General features: G+C 45.9%; 1 long non-coding RNA gene across 1 annotated transcript; it reads left to right on the top strand.

The window, feature by feature from the left end:
- The first annotated feature begins 5,540 nt into the window (after positions 1-5,540).
- Positions 5,541-12,219, top strand: LOC138929814 (uncharacterized). The gene is made up of 3 exons (XR_011445990.1): positions 5,541-5,619; positions 5,831-5,953; positions 11,968-12,219. It is a non-coding gene; the product is annotated as an uncharacterized lncRNA (long non-coding RNA).
- Positions 12,220-12,756: the final 537 nt, after the last annotated feature.

Here is a 12,756-nt window from a genome sequence, read left to right on the forward strand (position 1 = left end):
TTTGAGTCATAATCTTTTTTGCTGGTGGAGCATTTAAAGTATCACGAAAATTACCATGATGTGACAAAAACACAAAGTGAACAAACACTGTTGGAAAAACTTCGCCGATAGACTTGTTCAACACAGTTCAGTTCAGTCACTCAGTCCATCGAGTCCGTGATGCCATCCAGCCATCTCATCCTCTCTCATCCCCTTCTCCTCCTGCCCCCAATCCCTCCCAGCATCAGAGTCTTTTCCAATGAGTCAACTCTTCGCATGAGGGGGCCAAAGTACTGGAGCTTCAGCTTTAGCATCATTCCTTCCAAAGAAGTCCCAGGGCTGATCTCCTTCAGAACGGACTAGTTGGATCTCCTTGCAGTCCAAGGGACTCTCAAGAGTCTTCTCCAACACCACAGTTCAAAAGCATCAATTCTTCAGTGCTCACATCCATACATGACCACAGGAAAAACCATAGCCTTGACTAGACGGACCTTAGTTGGCAAAGTAATGTCTCTGCTTTTGAATATGCTATCTAGGTTGATCATCACTTTTCTTCCAAGGAGTAAGCATCTTTTAATTTCATGGCTGCAGTCACCATCTGCAGTGATTTTTTTTTTTTTTTTTTTTTTTAGTTTTTTATTTTTTAAGTTTTAAAATCTTTAATTCTTACCCCGGGTCTGACACTGTTTCCACTGTTTCCTCATCTATTTCCCATTTCACAGGGTTGCCATAAACCTTCAATCTATTTTTTAAAAATGCATTATCTGTGAAGTATAATATAACAAAGCATATCTGTACTTACTTTGGCTTTTAGAATCAAAAGATAACATTGTCTCCTCTGGGTTTGCTCAAGTACCACACAGGGTCACGGCCAGATCATGGTCATGGGTATGGAAGAGTTCCCAGTGTAGGTTAATACAATTCATACCACCAAGCCGCTGCACCAGAATCTGGTGATTCATCTCCAGCCTCTCCTGAGGAGGACTGGTTGCCCTTCTCACCCAGCCTGAGACAAAATCCATCAGTCAGCTCGCTCATGTGAAGTCCACTGACAGTCATTAGGAAAGCCTCCCTCTCTTCTTGGCTTTCTAGCCCTCTTTCATCCTGTGGATTGCTCAGGGAGTCACAACCACCTCCCTAGATACAAGGGCCGCCCAGCAAACTCTGCGTAGAACCTCGAGAAGCTGCTCTCACGAGACCTAAGGTGCAGGAACAGGTTAATCCCCCCCCACCCCCGCCAACCCCCACAAACTTCTGCGGGTGTGTTCATTAGGAGATGAATGCCAGCATGGGATTCGGCCCTCCCACTCAAGAAAAAATCATCCTAAAATTCTCTCTTCATGCCTATTGATTCTTTTTTATCCTCTTTGTGGGTTAGGGATTTGAGAAATCAGAGGGATTAGAATTGTGAACCTAATTTGAAAGTACTGTGAAAATCTACATCCTCGTCTGGGGACTCCCGTTGCAATTTCCTATCTATTTGATCTCAATGTCTCTCTGTAGCTTCCTACTTAGCCATTCTTTTACATATAAAGTGGAGATATTGTCTGTCCTTACCCTGTGGGGGGTTTTTAGGAGGTACGATGACATAACCGATGCGTGTGAAGTGCTAAGCACAGAGCAGGGCACGTAGAACTCAGATATATGCTGATATTATTCCGTCCGAATCCCTAGCACTTAATCTGAGGATATGACACATAGGAAGCTTTCAATAAATGTTAATGAATGATTTCTAAATAGCTAACTGTATTGCAAAGCAAAATAAAAATAAGGGCTAAGTAAGTGTATAAGCTCCGTATCATGGCAACCAAGTGAGGCAGTAGGTAATTGTGAAGGACTCCTAGGAGGAAGCCTCAGTAGGAAAGCAGTATTTGGGATTTCAGTAAGCAGAAAATGGGGCCATTGAGCATGCGTGTAGTCTCAGGAAGAGCCCAAATGCCAGAAAGGGGAGTGCAGGATGAGCTCTTACTTATGAATGGGGCTGGGGGGTTACTTTGCCCAAACGATGTTTTCTTATGGGCCAGTGAGGGATCTTTCAACAAGTAATAGAAAATCAGCTCTGACGGGCTTCACCAGCAAAGGGAAAACATGGCTCATGAAAGTGTAAAGTTGAGGAGTAGGTTCCGGCGTCAGGTCTAGCTGGATCAAGGTTCACAGGATGTCAGCAGGATCTGTTCTTCAGCTTGGCTCTTGCTCAGTGCTGTTTCCATTCTCAGCAAGGCTCCCCCAGAAGTGGCAGGATGGCCATGGGACCTCCTGAGGCTACCTTCCCCTCCAGAGGGAAATGCAGCTTATCTTCATCCTAACATTCCCGGCAGAAGTCCTGAGATTTGCTGTCATTGGCCTGTCCCGGGTCCCCTGTTGATGGGGTGTTATGGGCTTGGGCCTGCACCAGGCATGTGCGGCAATAAATGGTTACTCCAAGGGCTCAGTTTCTACTGTAGGAGACCAGGCTCTGGAGCTAAACTGCCTGACTTCCTATCTCATTTCCCAGCTGTGTGACCTGGAACAGGGTCCATAATCTCTGGGTGCTTCCTTTCATCAGTAAAATCAAAATAATCATGAGGACAGGGTTTTTGGAAAGATTACATGAGCTTTTTTCCAAAAAAAATTGTTTGGCTACATCAGGTCTTAGTTGAGGCATGTGAGATCTTTGATGCCTCATGCGGGATCTTTCGTCATGGTGCACAGATTCTCTAGTTCTGGCGTGCAGGCTCAGTCATTGTGGCACTCGGGCTTAGTTGCCCCATGACATGTAGGACCTTAGTTTCTTGACCAGGGGTTGAACCCTCATCCCCTGCATTGCAAGGCAGATTCTTAACTGCTGAACCACCAGGGAAGTCCCTACATGGGTTTTCACAAATAAGTGTAACACAGAATAATATCTTGAAGACCTGGCCAAATGCTGAACCCATGGTGCATGCATGCTAAGTCACATCAGTCATATCCAACTCTTTGCGACCCTATGTACTGTACCCCGCCAGGCTCCTCTGTCCATGGGATTCTCCAGGCAAGAATAGTGGAGTGGGTTGCCATGCCCTCCTCCAGGGGACCTTCCTGACCCAGGAATCGAACCTGCATCTCTTATGTCTCCCGTATTGGCAGGCGGGTTGTTTACCACTAGTGCCACCTGGGAATCTACTGTAGTTCTTGTTGTTACTATAGTGACTTGACTTTGTGGCCTCATTGCTTGATATCTATTCACAGTTATTCCAGAAGTTTCCACCCCTGCCGGGGTCCAGCCCTGGTGGATCCAGGGTGATTCGAAGGTGGGGGGACGGAGTCGGCGTCTTTGGAAAAATACATATTTAATCACAGATATAGAGAGATTAGAAATGGATAGTGTAGTAGGAAGATTAGTGGAGAAAAGGAGGCTGAATAACTTGGATTACGTGGAATAGCATCCATGCTCCAGATGGGAATTCAGCCAGAAAAACGGGAGCAAGAAAGAAGCGACATGGGGGAATCAGTCTTTCCGGAAACTGATCCGATTTCTTTATTTTTGGGTTTGCTTATATACCTTTTGTTACACATAGGGATGAATACAGAGTCACGTGGGGGTCAGCAGTCCTGACCTTTGTCAAAATCAGGTGCTTCACATAAATGTATAAAAAAAAGGTCTTAGGGATATTACATCATCTTCTGGCCATGAGTGAGACTTGCTGACATTTTATGATCCTTTCTTTCTGATAACCAAAAAACTTATTTCTTCCAAGGGTGTTTTTTCTTAAACCAGGCACCACCCTCCAAATAAAGTTACATTCCTATAGGGTGAGGGTGTAGTGAGTTACAATCAAGAAAGGAATTTATTCAACCCAAGGTTAACATGATTAGTCTTAAAGGTTAATACTTATTTCTCCTATATGCTTAAAGGTTAATACTTATTTCTTCCTATATGCTAGTTATATTCATTATAAGGGTAGGGAACATGGAGATTTAGCAGCAAACATCAACCCAACAAATGAAAATCCTTTCACCAATGCTCCCCTTAAGATCTATTTAGTCTTAAGATATGATAAAGTTACATTTTTAGATAACAAGGACACAGTGATTTATAACAAACTACAGTGATCTATTACAAAAGAGAAAATCCATTAACTCAAAAAGTCTAGTATTGCTAACATCAAACTACTATATTTCCTTTGCTATATTCCAAATACATTGATTAATATATTCTCAAGTGCCTAAGGATATGGAGGCCTGGCGGCAGTCATTGACTCAACAAGAAGAAAAAGTCCTATGCTAATTAAGACTCTCAAAATACTCCAAAACTCTCTGTGCTGTTTACGGTTGAGAGGTAGTAAACAATCATGTGCCTAGTGGCAGCAGTATGGATAATCCTGTCACACAAGCTAGTCTGTCAGCAGAGAGGTTTGACCTGAGACATCCTTGTCCCACCCAGAGCAGGGAATTAGCAGCAATTATTGACACAACAAATGAAGAACCCTTCACCAATATAATTCCTAACCAACACACTATACTAATAATTTCCAACTCCCCAAAAGATTTTGCCTTTAGTAAGTCTAAAACATCTCGTGCCTCTCAGGTTGGGAGGCTGTAAACAATCACATGTGGCCGGACAAACCTATACAGATGGGCTAGATAACCTTCAGAGGAGTCCGTAAGCTGAAACACTCTTGTCACGCCCAAGAACCTTTATTGCCTTGGAGCTGCACGTTTACTCCTTCTCAGAGAGAAACGGTTATGGGGGAGAGCCCCCCGTAAAGTCAGAGGTGTAGGTGAGAGCATAAAACAGACTCTGGTTTTGGGGTTAGATGCTCGGGAACAGGGGGTTTCCTGAGGCTTGATCACGCCTTTGCGTATGCCAAGCCTCCTTCCTCATGACCTTTGCCATGGGCGGAATTCCTCACGCTGGCCCCCAGCACACCCCCACAGGTCTCTCAGGGAGAAGTGATTCCCTTTCAAGCATACGCTCAGTGCGACTCCAAGCAGAGCTCCACCAGGCCTGGAACACATGCTTCCCACCATGAAGCTGGCCATGCTTAAAGAGGGTCCTTTTTAATTCACAGCTGAAGGTCTGAAACCCTAGTCATCCCTGTACTTGGCAGAATAGGAGAAATCAAGAAGAAATCTTAGCACTTGGTCCCTTCCCTTAAGGAGTCTGCAATCTAATCTTAAAGAGCAGAACACTCTGTCAAATACAGCCTGCACCAGGATCCATTCCCAGAGGGACCTGCCAATCTGCCCAGCCAGGGTGTTTATTGAACGACATCCTACCTCGGGGGCTCCTTCTCAGTTATAATGGCAATGAGCAATTAGAAAAGGTGATGAGGAGGACAGAAACAGGGCCGATTCCCAAGGTCTGACCCACCTGTTGTTCCCCCCGCCCTTAAACTATGCTTACAAAGAAAAAGGGCAACCCTTCCCCACGTAGTACCAGCAGGGTAACCTGAGAACATCCATTTAGCGCGTCTGTCCCTGTGAAAAGGACCTTTCAGTGACACCGAGCTGAGTGTATCCCGCTCTATTTATAGGCACTGTTTGTTTAATTCGAGTCCCGTCTCTAAGAATAAATAATGAACTCATCCTGGGGGCCAGCCAGAGCCTACAACTCTGTGACGAACCTGTAAATCCCTTTCTCTTTCCTTCTGGTTCTGGAAGGGGTTCTCTAACTCAGAGGTGAGCCACTTCCGTTCGCTGGGCTGGGGTGGGCTGGAGACCCAGGTGTGCTCGGAAGTTGGGCTTGATGGTGCTTTTTCATCATGGTTTTGGGGGAGGTTTTTGATGTTTGATTTTGGGTTGGTGATCGAAGAACCGATCTTGAACCTCTCTCCTCCTCAAAGGAGGGACCCTAACCTGATATTTGCACCCCTGGTTGCTTAAACTTCAGACACAAAGAGACCCATTTGGACTCAGATCCCTCAGTAAGGAAGATGTGGCCGTGGAGAAAGAGGACCCTTTTCCATACCCTCCCGACCTGGTAGCAGGGCCTGGGGCCAGACTGTCTAACAAGGTATAGTACCATCCCTGGTGTGTGTGTGTGTGTGTGTGTTTTTTCAGGGTGTGTGATGAGAACCAAGAGCCATAATGCACTTGAACTTGAAGTATGTAACCCCTGAAGGTGGTATAGGCCAGTCCAATAGAGCGTCTCAAGAAAAAATTATTTGGTTTGCAATCCCCCTGTCCCCATGCTGAGCTGCTGGTTTAGCAACTCCTAGAACCAGACCCACTGAGTTTGAAGGGAATGACCTCAATGGTGTCTTTGGGTCTAATGCAGGACATTGACACCTAAATTTTCAATGTCCAGTAACATCACAGAATAACATCCTGCCTTTCCAGGACTTTATCTTAAGAAGGTAACCAAGCTTTTCAGGGAAGTGTCCATTCATGTGCTTCTTCTCCCAGTATCTGTTAATCCACTTCTCCGTGCCAGATGCTATTCTAGGCACAGGAGATGCCTTGATGAGGAAGACAAGGTAGTCATGAGATGACAAGGTCTGATTTACTCTGAAAAAATTCGGCGTCTGCTCCCTTCCAACTGAGTCAGTCTGACTGTGAGACGTCTTCCCAGCAGGCCCTGAGCTCCATTCATTTGTCCATTCCTCCATTCAGAAAGTCCATGGGAGGCATAGTCTACATGTTAGGCACAGCTAGAATGCCTAGGTATAGTAGTGAGCTCAAGATCTCTCCTGCCCTTAAGATGTTTGGAGTCGAGTGGGGAAGACGGATATTAATCAAATTATTACTGAAATATGAATTTTTTATTATTATTATAAATGTTGGTGAGTTCTATAGAGCAGGAATCCGCAACCCCTGGTACCGGTCTGTGGCCCATTAGGAACCTGGCCACACAGCAGGACATAAGTGGTGGGCGAGTGAGTGAAATTTCATTTTTACTTACAGTCACTCCCTATCACTCGCCTCCTGTCTGACTCCACCTCCTGTCTGGAGAAGGCAATGGCACCCCACTCCAGTACTCTTGCCTGGAAAATCCCATGGACGGAGGAGCCTGGTAGGCTGCAGTCCATGGGGTCGCTAAGAGTCAGACATGACTGAGCGACTTCACTTTCACTTTTCACTTGCATGCATTGGAGAAGGAAATGGCAACCCATGCCAATGTTCTTGCCTGGAGCATCCCAGGGATGGGGGAGCCTGGTGGGCTGCCGTCTATGGAGTCACACAGAGTCGGACACAGCTGAAGCGACTTAGCAGCAGCAGCAGCAGCCACCTCCTGTCAAATCAGTGGTGGCATTAGATTCTCAAAGGAGCACAAACCCTACTGTGAACTGCGCAGGCGAGGGATCAAGGCTGCACACTCCTTATGAGAATCTAATGCTTGATGACCTAAGGTAGAGCAAAGACAATAATGCTGGCCCCGGGAGTGACTGCCACCATCTCCCATCATCCCCAGATGGGACCGTCTAGTTGCTCAGGGCTCCCACTGATTCTGCATTATGATGAATTATATAACTAGTTCATTGTATATCACAATGTAGTGATAATAGAAATAAAGGACATGGCAAACGTAATGCGCTTGAATCATCCTGAAACCACCCCCTCTCCTCTAGTCTGTGGAAGAATTGTCTTCCATAAAACTGGTCCCTGCTGCCAAAAAGGTTGGGGACCACTGCTATAAGGTGAAATTCAGGGTGCCCTGAGCCAAGTTCAGAGCCTAAGAGAGGAATCGACTCTGAGGGTTGGTGAGCAGTGAATTAGCAATGACTAAGAATCCTTGAGTTGCCCCAGATGGTGAGTTGTCTGTGGAGTAGTGAAACAATGATGTCTATCTGTGGGAAGTGTGTCTTCGAGTTTCCATTAGCTGCTCTGGGTCATCCACACCGTCACCTGGCTGTCCTGAGGACTGTCACGGGCCGGTAGGTCTCGGTTACCTTAGGGAGAGTTTGTGTCCACGGAGAGCATGGGGATTCCTTTTGAGGCATCAGCTTGCTAAAGTTTTGACATGACTTATGGGTCTGCCATGGACAGGGTGAAATCTTTTTCTTATGAGACGTTCTTCTCACTCTGTCTCATTGGGTCAAGGAGTAAAGAGTTTCATGGTTTTATTTGTGAATGGTAGGTAGTCTGGCCACTATACTTAGAGATCTGGATTGGAAGATGGCCACACATTCCCCTCTGCAGTTTTATGCCTTCAAATGTTCACATACTCTGGCTTTGGAAGTGGAATTTCACAGAAATTCTGCTCACAGAAGCAGTTGGCACTCTCTGGATTAATTTTGGTGCAACTTTGAGTGAATCCTTTCAGCAGTAAGCTCTTTATTTGAAAAGTAGTATATATTATCTCTTTTATGCCGAGCGTTTTGGTAGGAACCAAATTTAAAAAGCCTTTTGATGAGGGTTAAAGAGAGAGTTAAAAAGCTGGCTTAAAATTCAATGCAAAAAACTAACATCTGGCATCCAGTCTCATTGCTTCATGGCAAATAGATGGGGGAAAAGTGGAAATGGTGGCCGATTTTATTTTCTTGAGCTCCAAAATCACTGCAGATGGTAAGTGCAGCCATAAAATTAAGATTCTTGCTCCTTAGAAGAAAAGCTATGACAAACCTAGACAGTATATTAGAAGGCAGGGACATCACTTTGCCAACAAAGGTCTGTATAGTCAAAGCTATAGCTTTTCCAGTAGTCATGTAGGGATGTGAGAGTTGGACCATAAAGAAGGCTGAACACTGAAGAACTGATGCTTTCAAACTGTGGTGCTGGAGAAGACTCTTGAGAGCCCCCTGAAATCAACCCTGAATACTCATTGGAAGGACTGATGCTGAAACTGAAGGTCCAATACTTTGGCCGCCTGATGCGAAGAGCTGAAAAGACCCTGATGCTGGGAAAGATTGCGGGCTGGAGGAGAAGGGGGTAACAGACGATGAGATGGTTGGATGGCATCACCGATGCAATGGACATGACTTTGAGCAAACTCCAGGAGATAGTGAAGGACAGGGGAGCCTGGTGTGCTGCAGTCCATCAGGTTGCAAAGAGTCGGACCTGACTGAGCAACTGAAAGTGAAAGTGAAAGTCACTCAGTCGTGTCCAACTCTTTGTGACCCCATGGACTGTCCATGGAATTCTCCAGGCCCAGAACACTGGACCGGGTAGCCTTTCCCTTCTCCAGGGGATGTTCCCAACCCAGGGATTTAACCCAGGTCTCCTGCATTGTAGGCACATTCTTAACCAGCTGAGCTACCAGGGAAGCCCAAGAATACTGGAGTGGGTAGCCAGTCCCTTCTCCAGCGGATCTTCCTGACCCAGTAACTGAACTGGAGTCTCCTGCATTACAGGCAGATTCTTGACCAACTGAGCTATCAGGGAAGCCCCTGAGTGACTGAACAATGACATAAAGTTAAAGCCAAGAAAAAAATATAAGAATGTGCCTTTACCTCTAAAAGTTTCCAAGGGTTCAGAAAAAGAACTTTCATTCACTGGTCCCAAAATGTTTATTGAGCACTTATACTGTGCCAGACATAGAACCAGGAAGGTATATGTATCAACAGGACCAGTACAGCCTGCAGAGCTTGCAACTAGTGAGGGAGAGAGCTACTCAAACCATCAGGGACAGGAGAATTTCAGATAGTTTTATATGCTAGGCTGGGCAAAGAAGACCTCTCAGAAATCGTGACAGTTGAGCAGACCCTGAATGATGAGAACATCACTATGAACAAAGCTAGTGGAGGTGATGGAATTCCAGTTGAGCTGCTTCAAATCCTGAAAGATGATGCTGTGAAAGTGCTGCACTCAATATGCCAGCAAATTTGGAAAATTCAGCAGTGGCCACAGGACTGGAAAAGGTCAGTTTTCATTCCAATCCCAAAGAAAGGCAATGCTAAAGAATGCTCAAACTACCACACAATTGCACTCACCTCACATGCTAGTAAAGTAATGCTCAAGATTATCCAAGCCAGGCTTCAGCAATACGTGAACCGTGAACTCCCTGATGTTCAAGCTGGTTTTAGAAAAGGCAGAGGAACCAGAGATCAAATTGCCAACATCTACTGGATCATGGAAAAAGCAATAGAGTTCCAGAAAAACATCTATTTCTGCTTTATTGACTATGCCAAAGCCTTTGACTGTGTGGATCACAATAAACTGTAGAAAATTCTGAGAGAGATAGGAAAACCAGACCACCTGACCTGCCTCTTGAGAAATCTGTATGCAGGTCAGGAAGCAGCAGTTAGAACTGGACATGGAACAACAGACTGGTTCCAAATAGGAAAAGGAGTACGTCAAGGCTGTATATTGTCACCCTGCTTATTTAACTTATATGCAGAGTACATCATGAGAAACGCTGGGCTGGAAGAATAGCAAGCTGGAATCAAGACTGCCGGGAGAAATATCAGTAACCTCAGATATGCAGATGATACCGCTGTTATGGCAGAAAGTGAAGAGGAACTAAAAAGCCTCTTGATGAAAGTGAAAGAGGAGAGTGGAAAAGTTGGCTTAAAGCTCAACATTCAGAAAACGAAGATCATGGCATCCGGTCCCATCACTTCATGGGAAGTAGATGGGGAAACAGTGGGAACAGTATCAGACTTTATTTTTGGGGGCTCCAAAATCACTGCAGATGGTGACTGCAGCCATGAAATTAAAAGACGCTTACTCCTTGGAAGAAAAGTTATGACCAACCTAGATAACATATTCCAAAGCAGAGAGATTACTTTGCCGACTAAGGTCCGTCTAGTCAGACGTCTAGTCCGTCTATGGTTTTTCCAGTAGTCATGTATGGATGTGAGAGTTGGACTGTGAAGAAGGCTGAGCGCCGAAGAATTGATGCTTTTGAACTGTGGTGTTCGAGAAGACTCTTGAGAGTCCCTTGGACTGCAAGGAGATCCAACCAGCCCATTCTGAAGGAGATCAGCCCTGGGATTTCTTTGGAAGGAATGATGCTGAAGCTGAAACTCCAGTATACTGGCCACCTCATGTGAAGAGTTGACTCATTGGAAAAGACTCTGATGCTGGGAGGGATTGGGGGCAGGAGAAGGGGACGACAGAGGATGAGATGGCTGGATGGCATCACTGACTCGATGAACATGAATCTGAGTGGACTCCAGGAGTTGGTGATGGACAGGGAGGCCTGGGGTGCTGTGATTCATGGGGTTGCAAAGAGTCAGACACGACTGAGCAACTGAACTGAACTGAACTGAATGATGAGATGGAGCCAACTGTGAAAAGTATTAAGGGAAGAGCATTCTAACTGGAGAGAAAGGACAAATAGCAAAGCTCTGTGGCACAAAACAGATTGGTTTATTTAAGGAGGAATAGGAACTGAATGTGGCTAGGGACTGCCCTGGTGGTCCAGTAGTTGAGATTCCTCACTCCCAATGCAGGTGGCCCAGCTTTCATCCCTGGTCAGGAAACTAGATTCCATATGCTGCAACTAAAGATCCCATCACAGCCAAATAAATAAATATTTTTAAGAAAAGAAGTTTCTGTGGCTGAATGTGTATCAAGGGGGTGAGTGGTAGGTAAGCCGGGTGCAAAGTGTGAATTTTAGTTTGAATTCAGAGGAAGCATTTGGTAGGTAAATGGATGGCATTTCAGCCTGTACCTATGTTACCTACCTGGGGAAGATTTCTGTTGCCTCAGTGAAATTTTGAAAGTGACAGACCTTGAAGTCTTAGAACTCAGAACCACACAGAAACCCATAGATGGAAACAGAAGAGGTTAATGTTGGCCTGTTTCTGGATAAAAGCAGTCACCCCTAATCTCAGAGGCTTTCCTGGGCAGGAGAGGATGAAAGTACAAAGTGAATAAACCATGAAACAGTCTCCTGCTTGTTGTTCGGCATCCATTCCATCACCAAAAGGGGTCAGTGCCTGAAACCTCCTTTGGGAAATTGTTGCTTCCCTGTTCTTGGCAATCTGGTTTTGTCTCAATCTAATCAGTGTTTTCTTGACATCCCACCTCGGCACCCAAGGGATTGACTCGGGGATGGGCACAGAACCCAGTCAGAGCCAATGAAACACAGGAAGACCTTTCATGGCCCCTGCTGGCAAAAAGAATTCCCTCTCTCTTCCTTAGGAGCACCAGTCTACGGATATGAGGTCTAGAACCACTGCAACCATTTTTGACCATGCAGGAAGATTCTGGAACTGCTAGAGGTTGCGGGGAAGCCCAGCAGGTGCCTGAAGAGGAAGCCAACGCCACAGAAGGCAGAGCCAAGAGGAGAAGAAATCCTCGTGATGGCACCAAGTCCCTGGATCAAGCCTCACCTGAAGCCTAACCCAATGCTGGTCTTTTTAGTGGCCTCAGCCAATTAAATGTTCTTTATTATATAACCCAATTTAAATAAGGATTTCTATGTCTTGCAACATAAAGGGCCCATCTATAAGGAAACCTTAGAATAGGTACCCTACAGTGCCAAGGGCCTCCTCTGCACCCCAAGCCTCTAGGAGGAAGTGAGCCTGTTCCAGAACCCAAATAAAAGGTCTCTCCTCCCACTTCTCTATTTCAGGGTTTCCATGCCTCCTGTCACCATAGCACTGTGACTCTCTTGGAGAGGCGGAGAAACAGAGGAGGAGAAGGGGCCTGTTTCCAGGCTGTGTTGCCACGTGTAGTGGCTGGGGATGGTGGGGGGTGGGGGCTGGGCAGCGAGGTGGCTCCACGCTTGACATTTCAGGATATAGATAAGAGGGTAAAAATAAACCCCCAAGCGCCTGTAGCAGCGCTCGCTTCTCTTGCTTCACAGCTCTTATCTCTCTCTGCTTTGGGGACAGTAAGGTTCCTTTCAGGTCACCGCACAGCTTGCCTCCCTCCAGCCCTGGACAGGAAGGAGGAGATGTGGGTGGTTGCTTTATACCTGTCCACACC

This window comes from Ovis canadensis, chromosome 24, assembly GCF_042477335.2.
Source record: "Ovis canadensis isolate MfBH-ARS-UI-01 breed Bighorn chromosome 24, ARS-UI_OviCan_v2, whole genome shotgun sequence".
NCBI classification, from domain to species: Eukaryota; Metazoa; Chordata; class Mammalia; order Artiodactyla; family Bovidae; genus Ovis; species Ovis canadensis.